Here is an 11669-nt window from a genome sequence, read left to right on the forward strand (position 1 = left end):
GTCGCTTCATCGTGACAACATTTCCAAGGATGGATTGTTACGTGGCATTGACAACTTTCCCTAAATCGGATTGTCATACATCATGCAAGAGTTGTGTTGGCAACTATTCCCAAATACAAGAGGATTGTCGACATACTGGCATAGCAAATATTAAAAAGCAGTGATCTTTTCGAAGACTATCACAGCGGGAAAAAGAAGCTCTTCGTTTTAAGACACGTGAACATATAAAAAAGAAGCTCTTTGTTCAGAGACGAGTGAACATCGAAACAACAAGGTGGCATTCCCTAGATTATGGAGAGTTGTCACAAACATCTGAGGATTGTTTCAAGAGAAGCAATCTTCGATAGTATTCCCTTGGACGTGGAATATTATCAATGCGGATGGAGATTGTTTCAAGAGAAGCAATCTTCGATAGTATTCCCTTGGATGTGGAATATTATCATGGCGGAGAGGATAGTTTCAGGAGAAGCAATCTTCTAATTTGGAAGCAGTTACAGGCGTAGCAGTTTTCAAGCGGGATGACATTCTTTAGCTTGCAGGAGGTCATCAAAACAATCGGTTACTTTCGGAGACGTGTGCTCGACGGTGCAAGATACGCGTTTCTTAACTCTTCTATCTGTTTAACTAATGTGAGTTTTGCAGGTATCGGCGTTATAAGATTGGTTTAAGATCGCAGAACGTTCTAAATCATTCTCCGTCCCTATCGATACTTTGACTTTTGTTTTCGAAACTTGCGTTTCTCCAAACTCAGTCAAAGTGGGGGCTTCTGTAGACACCCATTTGTGTCTCCCCAAAACAAAACCCAGTGATGAGTGCCTTTCACGTCGAATCATAATTGAATGAAACGAAAGTGTGGAAAGGTCTAATGTAGCGAAAAGTTTTATTTCTTTTCTCTTCTCCCTGATTTTGAAAACTTTATTTTAAGAAAACAGCCGATCCAGTTTAGTTGGTCCATGATATGGGTCCAATAGTGGTGTAGTTGGATGGGACTTGCAAAGACCTTTCCAACGATATATTATAAGCCCAATTCCGATGAATATTGAGGAAATTATGGCCAATTTACTAAACTGGGTCCGGTTTGAGCTTTATGTACGGCCCAATGATCTAGGGGAGGGCCTAATATGATTTATCATTCCTAATTCAATTAGGAATGGTTTTAGTCTTCTATAACATCCTAGAAGGTTCTTTTCATTCCTAATTCAATTAGAACTCTTCAGAGTTTTAATCAAGATCAAATAGCATTTTCGATGGAATTATATTATTTTATCTTCCAGTACGGGAAATTAATCAGATTTTCGAAAACGCGTTGAAAACCAGTTTGGCGTCCAACCCCAGGCCTTGGCGCCTGGAACCAGGCTTGGCGCCAGACGCTAGCCATTGGCGCCTAGCGCTAGCCACTGGTGCTGGCGCCAACTAGCCAGGGCTGGCGCCAATGCTGTTTTGCGATCTTCAGACTCTGTTTTGTTAAATTATCTTTTTTGGATGATTTTCTCTATAAATATCGTATAAAAAAACTCCGTTTTCATTCACCAATTATCCTCAATCTTCATCAACTCTCTTCATTCACAATTTTTCAATTACCATTCATTTAATTCTTTTCATTCGCAACTCATTCATCATCTTCATCTTTCATTCATCAATTCTCAATAATATTAATTCTTTAGAATTCTTTTCTTTCTTCTCTTTCTGGCTTTTTAATACAAAATTCCGCATTCAGTAGATCTAGAAACACCTAGCCATATTCGAAGTTGCCTTTGCCCTAGACGTGAAAGGTTTTAATTTCTGAGGGTTTGGTCCCAAATCTCTCTTTCAATTATTTAATTTAATTGTTTTGATTATTATTTTCCTTGAAGTTACTAACGTGTTTATTTTGTTATTAGAAAGAGGTACGAGGCATCCAAGTAAGTACTTTAATTGATTAATTGATATTATGATGTAGATATCATGTTTATATTGTTATTTTGATATTCCTAGTATCATGTCTAGGGTATTTTTAATATTGAATATGGTTGTTATGATGCTTCCTATTTTCTTCCTAATATTTATTCATGTTAGTATCATGTTAGGGTTAAAGGTTTGATTTTTATTGCTTAGTGACATGCTAGGATTTGTTATTAATCTTGTTAGTATCATGCCTAGGATCTTGCTATGCTTTAACATGACTATGATGATTATGATTATGATTGATATTATTATTATTAATGATGTTGATTATTTATTTATGTTGCTTGATATGCATATTATTTTATGTGTTATTGCTTGATCACCTTTTATTGCATGTTAAAGGGAATTGGTACTTGCAATCACGCTTAATAAGATAATTAATAATCTTGTTAGGTTAATTGTGATTATAATTCAAGTGATCGCCAATAATAGATTTTTTTTGTGCATTAATATCCAACCAACATAGATAAACAGGTTTAGGGTTAATCCTATTGATTGCATGTTAATCAGAAAGCGCACATGAATACGATCAGAATAAAGTAGAGGCCTATTATTAGGGCAGGTTCAATCTCTTTTAGGTTGGATTTGTACCTTCATCCCCGAACCCTTATTTGGTTCATGACCTTATGGAGTTGACGATCTCTTGGATCGTTAAGGGGTGTAACCTTCACCTCGTGAACGGTTTACAAGTTCCTTAAAAACTTGTTGGCGACTCTTTTGCTCTATCTTCTTCCCTTTTGGACGCCACCGTACTTTAGTGTATGATCACAGTGGGGTTCAAGCTAGTGGGATTTTAAAGGCTTGAAATTATTCCCTACACACATAAAATCCTATAGAGAACATCGCCTCATCCGTTCAAAGAAACACAAACAGAAGATCCTAATTATTAAATGATGCAGAATCTAATAAAAGAATAACTGAATGAGACCAAATTAACTTATAGATAGTCGTTCCTTGTAATTTTCCCACTCAGCGTGTTATTTTTGGTTCAAATCGGAAAAGGCACCACTTCCCCCTCTTGCTGCTCCTACATATGTTGTCAAGGTACAATACAATAAATGATATAAGAAAACAGAGTTGCCAAAGAAATGATACAAAAAAGATAAACAGGTAACATTAGATTCTGATTTTCCGTTGGCCTCAATATGTTTTCGATAGGAGCATTCAACGAAGAATCATCAAACCAAATAGGTAAGGAAGTTGTAGCTTCACCAAAATCAGAACTGGAACTCGAGCTTGGTTCTACTGCAGGGTTTTGAAGTCGTTGTGCTACGAGTAACTCCACAATCACCTTTCCCATTGAAGGCCTTCTAAAACCCTTCTTTTTTACACACATCTTAGCAATTCTCCCATATATCTCAACTGACTCTGGGTTTGCATTTGTAAGGCGTCGATCGATGATATGATGCAATTGCCCATTTTTCTGTGAATACACGGCTAAATCACGGAAGCTATTATGTTCATTAAGCGCTTCGATATCATTAGCGCGTTTTGCACAAAGAACTTCGAATAAGACCATCCCGAAGGCATATACGTATGATTTTACGGTTATGCAAACTCTATGCCTAATCTCAGGATCTAGGTATCCATGAGTTCCTTCATGTATTGAAACACTAGCCTGAGAATTACCCAAGATAATCTTTGATAACCCAAAGTCAGCAAGTTTGGCTTTAAAATCCTCATCAAGCAATATATTTGATGGTTTGACATGTTGGAGTTTTCTAATCCTTGTAATGCAAATCGGAGTGTTGTTAAGTGAGTGCGGTCACCTTGATGTCGATGTGTGCAAGGAGCTAGTGAGATAGGGATGTAGCACACAAGACTAGTGAGCCACGCAAGGCCGAGCTAGCAAGGGAGCTAGAGCTCGATGCTAATAAATGGCTTGCGGCAAGTCCGAGATAGAGCTCTCATGCGAGAGAGCTATAGCTCGCTGCCCAGAAAGCCTATGGCAGGGCCGAGCGAGAGCTCTCATGCGAGAGAGCTATAGCTCGGTTGTGGCCTGTGGGTTTGGGCTTTGCGTGGAAGGCTTGCCTTGTTTTGTTTCTTTTTCTTTCTTCTCCTATAAATACTACTCCTTAACTCTTATTTGATACACGTTAATTTCATTATTGAAATAACCTAAACACAAAACCTACCCTTTGAGATCTGAGCAGTTCTTGAGTAATTCCACGCTTCGGGTTCGGGTACACGAATTACGAAGGAGAGTTGCGTTAAACTTGGGGGGCGTGCGTCATCAGGAAACCTGTACCGGTGGTGGCGTATTTCGCTTCTAAGGCAGTGGATTATGTTCTACGGCGCGACTGTGAGTTTGAGATCTTCGATCAAGTATTTTTTTCCTTTCATCTTCTCTATTTTGTCATTGGAATCAACATGTATTTTACCAACAATTTAGAAGCGAAATAGTATTAATTTATTATACTGTTGATTCCTGGATTATTCAATTATATAAATCGTTTGATCGGGATGGAAATTAAAATTTGGTTCGGGATCCTCGTATGAAATTCATCCGTATTTCTCGAAGTTCAAGAACCCTAATTTTTGGGGAAATTTAATTTATCCGTCAGTGTGAAATATCTGTGTACCTCGGTAAAGTGTTTTTGATCTTTGCTTAACTGCAGCCTTCTTTATTTAATTTATGGCTTCTAGTGGACATTATGTCAGCAAGGTTAAGGAAAGTTAATTCCTAATTTTTCCGTTTGTCAAATATGGTTTCAAATTGTATCATAGTATCTAAAGAATTAAGAGAAAAGAAAACCTGAAATTTCCATTGAAGATTGTCGGTGGAATTTTTAGTAAATTATATCATTAAGCAAGGATTTGCATTGATGATGAATATACAATTAGAATATTATTGTTGCGCCTACCTTGTCCTTTAATTTGGAAGTTTGGGTGGAGCGTAATTATGAATTGCTGACATTGGTTTTGGGCTCCAAGTTTGATGCCATGATGATGCAGTTAAGGTGGACATTTAAATTGTCTCTATTACTCCGGTATGTGATATGAAGGCACTGCAATTAAATTGATCTTGGTGTTTAACTGGATGTAATACGGGAACTATAAATCGAAGACTCAGAAGAGTGCCGACTGGATATCTGCATTCAGGATTGTATTTCCATGGAAAAGATGGTTCTTGTTCTGGTGATGTGATATACAACTGTTAGCCCGATAGTAGCAGTCTCCTCGATTCACTCGGTTGATCAAGTGAATATGATCAGAGTGGAGAACTATAACAGCTACAATAAGCTAAATCAGATAAGTCCTTCTCAAATAATTATTTTCTAACTTTACATAATATGGTATCTATTATTATGTGGCCCCTGATATGCTTAATTTTATGATTACTCCCTCCGTCCCAAATTACTTGCAACGGTTTGACTTTTTGCACTATTCACACATCTACCTTTGACCATCTTTTTTAATTATTATATGAAAGTCAATGTAATCATGTAAGATGTTGTTGGGTCTATTTTAATGTATAGTTACTTAATATAAACTTTTTATAACTTATATAAATATATAATAAAATATATCAACGGTCAAACATGTGCATCGGCAAGCGTGTCCAGTCAAAATGTTGCAAGTAAACTGGGACAGAGGGAGTATGAGCTATTGCAACGCAATGTGGGGATGAGGTGATTTGAGTTAGATCTTGAGACTAACTAGTAAGTTAATCAGTTGTTTGTAATCTTGTTGATGAGTGGTATAGAGGAGGAAGGTCTCCGTAAGAGACGTTTAACTGTGGTTATTTTCTTGTTGGTTTGCAAGTAATTTATTTCTGCTAATTTATGTTTTGTCCAATGGTAATTTATTTATGTTTATGGACTTTAATGTGTTTTGTCTTAGTAGATTAGGGATGACATGTGTTCTATCTTACGATAGTGTTTTTATTGTTATTTTTCCTAATCATGGACAATGTTTTGTTGAGCACGGAGTATGTGATAAGCTTGTAAGTGTCTCTTTTTAGATTAAAAAGGGATTTAGAATTATTGTTTCTTTTAATTCTTGTGATCTTAATCAGCTTTGTTCACGAACTTGAAATGTATTTAATTTGCTAAAGATGTAGCAATTATTTTTCTTGTTGATGGTCTAGATGAGAACGGGTTGATTTCCGTGCTTATTAGCAGAATAAAAAAGGCTTGACTTAACAAAGCTAGAATGGCCGTGCAAGTTTGAAGTGTAAGTGCCCCACATGAGGTAAGGATGAGAATTAACATCCCATATGTCTTTAAAGTCTATTAATATTTTGTGAATGTTAGTATTGTGGGGATAGCAGATATGTTTCAGTTGTTTATTTGTTTAGTAAGTATTTCACCCAAGAATTTGGTTGATACTCCCTAGTTTGTTACCCGAGTCATGATTATTTTCATGTGGTATATGTGATGTGGGGGTTTCCAATAAAGAAGAATTGACTTATATATATGTTTCACATAAAGCATGAAGGCTTGTGGGACTGTGGGTGATATGTATGCTGAATATCTGCTACGTTTATCATGTACGAGCTTGATATGTTAAATCCTTGAAATGTCTCAAGTATATGTTTTCCTATGACATGACATGTTAGTTTTGGTCGTTCATAGGATTTGTTCTTGCTTCCTAAGCTTTATTCTGCTAGTAAAGTTGATGAGTTCATCATCTAAGGTGTATTGGATTAAAGCTTGAACTAGTTGTTTATCATCTTAATTTTACTTTCTTGATCGAAAGTTATATGTAGATGGTTTGTTGTGTGGTATGTATTCAAGTAGTGGTGGATGAAAAAATCCTGAACCATATGGATAAACCTTGATTAACTAGTTGTGGAAAGAAGCATGTTAATGCGAGTGTGCGCTCCTTTGAGTCTGATATGTTTGAGAAGAGTATATCTTGCCTTGCTATTAAATATCCATCTGTTGTAAGTAACTTTCAAGGTGAGTTGAAAGGAGGTTGATTGGAAATGAGCTGAAGGTAAGATACTATGTTGTTAGGATTTATTCTGTAAGTTTGGTGCTGACCAACTCTTATGACTCACCTGGTTTGTTCTAAGCTTTCCTGGTTTGCAGTAAGGTTGCTTAAGCTTCCTAGCATGATTGATTGTAAATCAAGGGTGTGTATTTAAAACGCATGCACAGGTGACAACTTAGAAGATGAGGTATTTTTGCTCATAATGTTATATCTTTTGTGATATGTATGGTGAGTGGGGGTTAGATTTGAGTAATCTAACTTGTTATGTTAAGTTTTTCTTGGCATGTGAGTTGAACTTATTGATGCATGTGTGATGTTACTATGGTTCGCATTGATAGAGTTCATTTTCTAGAATGATCATAAGTTGTTAACTTCACATGCATGTTGTTAATTGAGATAAAGATGTATATGTGTCTCTAAACCAAGAAACAAGTACAAGATAATGTGATAAGAAGAATGGTTCTAGGCAGTATGCCAACGAACTAATAAAGGTACGCATCAATCTCATTATTGTGATGTAGAGAAAGTGGTTTGGTAAATTATATTTATCATGTCTAAGCCAGAGTTATTTTTATGATTTGGCCTTGATGTTTGATTCAAATGTGCTAATGTTTTGCAATCTAAATGATGAACAAACTATTCTTGACGTGTAGTGTTTTTGTTGTGAACTATATTGTTCATTATGTTTGTCAAGAGAGAATTACTCAATTATTGTTTGAGTTTCAGTTAGTACAGGGATGAAGGTTAAAGTGAGAAAATTTCTCAAGTACCTATCCAATAAGTTCTAAGAGACAATGATTGAATGAACAACGATGATTAGTTGAACCTCTTCAGTGTATGGTTTTTACATGATGAAGGGTGATGCTCTGTTTCGAGTGCGCTGCAAAACAAATTGTTGTACACTATCCATTATGAAGAAAAGGTTCATTAGATTGGATGACGTGGTCAAGAAGATGATTGTTGCAAAAATTAATCTCTGGAAGTTTGTCCATTGTGGGGGTAATTTGATCCTCATGTTCTCTACATTATTTTTCATAAGTGTCTATGTATGCTGCCAGGAACTGTATACAGATGTAGTGACAAAGTTAGACAAATCTTGTGGAGGTGATACTCATATCAGAGTACGTGAAAGCAAAGAAGAATCAAGTAGGTCATTATACAAGGATGAAGCACAGATAAGTGCTTGATTGTCTAAGAGAATATATTTAAGATCCTATGGGGTATTTTAAATTATTCCAGAGACGAAGATTTAAAAGATGAGTCTACGTTTGGAAGTTATCTGGCTTGATAACCCTCTAATTTATATGGTTATGAGATACTTTGGTAGACTTGTTGCTTGATGTTTACAGGTTGAGCTTTAAGTGCTCTTAATATGTCCATAACCCAGGTTGGGTGGTCAATTGAGACAGCTTACATGGACACACCGAAGTGTTTTAATTTATTGAACTTTTGTTCTGAATGGGTCTAGAGCCTTGTTTTGGTTGACTCATTGTTGGATTTACACCATTTATGTTTATTGAATCTATAACTTTTTTTCAATGGTTTGTTGATCAGGTGGATTCAGTAAGGTTGAGCGTGGCTCTTAATGTCATTTGTCCAGTTATTCTTTGAGCAGGGATTGATAATGGTTCTTAAGTGGATTTAAGACCATTAGCCCAGTGGCTCTTAGAGTAGGATTGAAAATGACACCGAAGGTGGAAGGTTGAGCATTGCTTGCTCTTAATACTACTAGCCCAATTGCTTGAGAGGTGGGAACGATAGTGATTCTTAAATAAATTAGAATCACTAGCCCTGATACTTCTCGAATAGGGAACGATAGTGGTACCGAATGACTGAGGTTGGGAGTATCCCTTAATGCATCTAGCCTAACAGCTCATTGAGCAGTGGATTGATAGATGCACCGTCGAGTTGATAGGGTTGAACTTTTTGTTCTTAATGTTCTTATTCCATTGCACAGAAAATCTTGGGTTTGCAAGGTGCTTGAATGTGTTTTAAGCCTGCAAGGAAAGACCCTAGATGTGCTGGGAATGTGTATTTTATACACAGACGGAACACCTACGTGAGTACGAGGGGTGGCCTCCTTCAAGGGAAAATTGTGGTGTAATTTTCCTGAAGTACTCATGAGAGCCCAAGGTGTTGGCCAAGAGTGGCGGAGTTGCTCAAGTTCAAAAGGTGAAGTATGTGATACATGTTCCTTCTTCGCTCCTGGGAGTTCAAACCTTTGGATACTCACCAGAAGAGTGTTGAATACCTGTGTCACTAAGGCATTAGTTCAAACCTTATGGATACTAGTGCTTAAGTACTTAACCTTTCATTTTACTGTTCAGATTTCATGATCTCATGTCCGTTTTGCATTAGTTGGGGATTGTTGGAGTTTTCTAATCCTTGTAATGCAAATCGGAGTGTTGTTAAGTGAGTGTGGTCACCTTGATGTCGATGTGTGCAAGGAGCTAGTGAGATAGGGATGTAGCACACAAGACTAGTGAGCCACGCAAGGCCGAGCTAGCAAGGGAGCTAGAGCTTGGTGCTAATAAATGGCTTGCGGCAAGTCCGAGCTAGAGCTCTCATGCGAGAGAGCTATAGCTCGCTGCCCAGAAAGCCTATGGCAGGGCCAAGCGAGAGCTCTCATGCGAGAGAGCTATAGCTCGGTTGTGGCCTATGGGTTTGGGCTTTGCGTGGAAGGCTTGCCTTGTTTTGTTTCTTTTTCTTTCTTCTCCTATAAATACTACTCCTTAACTCTTATTTGATACACGTTAATTTCATTATTAAAATAACCTAAACACAAAACCTACCCTTTGAGATCTGAACAGTTCTTGAGTAATTCCACGCTTCGGGTTCGGGTACACGAATTACGAAGGAGAGTTGCGTTAAACTTGGGGGGCGTGCGTCATCAGGAAACCTGTACCGGTGGTGGCGTATTTCGCTTCTAAGGCAGTGGATTATGTTCCACGGCGCGACTGTGAGTTTGAGATCTTCGATCAAGTATTTTTCCCTTTCATCTTCTCTATTTTGTCATTGGAATCAACAGGTATTTTACCAACATGACATCGCCGTGAATAATACCTTTTTTTCCACGAAGACCAGAATGGAGATAATAAAGTCCCCTAGCAGCACCAATACATATCTCAAGTCTCTGTTCCCAGCTCAAACTAGTTGCTTCAGTATCTTCAGGATAAAGATGACTCTTAAGGGTTCCGTTTTCCATGAACTCAAGAACCAAAACCTTCACATTCTCTTCATCACAATATCCCAACAAAGAAACCAAATTACGATGGCGACATTGTAGCGTCAATTCAAGTTTTGTCCTGAAAGATCTCTCTAGAGAGCCCAACAAAGAAACCATATTACCCCGTTTTATAGCAACCACTTGGCCATCCTCTAACACCTCGGTAGACTTTCCCGAAACTACCCTGACCAACAACATGTTCATCATCGAAATCATTTGTAATTTCTTTGATGTATGATAAAGAATAGCGAATTAAAGTCTGCTCATTGATTATTGACTCATTCGCGTTGGTGTTTCTTGTTGAGTGGGAAGTCCCTCTAAAGAGTGTTAAAGGGATGCCAATTTCAAAATTCAACTCCCCCCTTTTCATTTTGAAAACAAAGAAGAGAATGACACCCATCACAAGAATGAACCCCACAACACTTGTGCAAACTATCACAACACGTAACCGATTATTGCTTTTTTCCATAGAGGAAGGCGAACTATTATTACCCCAAACTAGAGAGCGATAACCACCATCAATTTTCATGATCTCCAAACCATTCAAAAAAGCTCCATATTTGATCCCATATCTCAAAGTTGGTCCAATGCTTATACTAAGCTCCTCACCAGTCATCATTGAGGTCACGATATCAACATAAACAGGGACACCAAATACCCCATTGGTAAAGTCTAATGTATGAGGAACCAACCATGAATTAATAAACGGTGAAGGATAATTTGTAGTCTTTTGATGCACTCACGATGTTACAAAAATGTTATCGTATTAAATACTGGAACTTCGACTCGACATAAAATTTTGAGGTGATGTTGACATTTGCACTATTATAACTTAGTGTTTTCACTCTCCTACAAGTTTCATAAACCAAAATTGGTGCAACAATCACATCCGTTCGACTAATCTTATGCCAAATAGCTGTCATGTTATGTACCTCCATTACAGAATTTTAATTTTATTATATATATTATATCTTATATATTATATATTATGTATTATATATATTAGCGTTAATTATTAGCCTTTAATTTTTAACAATTGTTTTGTTTGATAAATATTTATTTTACAAATACGGAATAATTTATATTCTAGTAATCAAAATAATACAATGATTAAATTAAAAAAGTACTCTATATGTTCAATAGATTATCTTTCTATGTTTTCCGTTGTCTCCGTATATCATAAGTTTAAAAACTACTTTGTATATATATGGTAATTTATGTAATTTATACTACTATATACTATAAATTTTTTTAATTGCTTTACTCATATAAATTTATACTCGGTAGTAAATAATTTAAAACTTACTAAATATGTGTATTAAAATAAAAGTGTAATAAAAGTTTAAACAAGGGAAAAGGGGACCTAGTTGATCATGCTGTTAATATATTTTTTCATTTGAACTAAATGGTCTATATTTTTTTATATATAAACACCATTCCCCCATTTAATGCTCTAACTAGTTTTTATGCCCGGGCGATGCCCCGGGTTATTGCATTATTTCTATGATAGAAATCTTTATTAATATTTAAATTTGATAGAATCACAAGTAATATGGTAATA

The 11669-nt window shown here is 36.5% G+C and overlaps 1 pseudogene; it reads right to left on the minus strand.

Annotated features, from left to right (window-relative positions):
- LOC145628024 (putative receptor-like protein kinase At5g59700) overlaps positions 1-10724 on the minus strand; it is a 30280-nt pseudogene extending 19556 nt beyond the window's left edge.
- Between the last annotated feature and the right edge of the window lie 945 nt (positions 10725-11669).

Source organism: Chenopodium album, chromosome 4, assembly GCF_948465745.1.
Source record: "Chenopodium album chromosome 4, dcCheAlbu1.1, whole genome shotgun sequence".
In the NCBI taxonomy this organism is placed as follows: Eukaryota; Viridiplantae; Streptophyta; class Magnoliopsida; order Caryophyllales; family Amaranthaceae; genus Chenopodium; species Chenopodium album.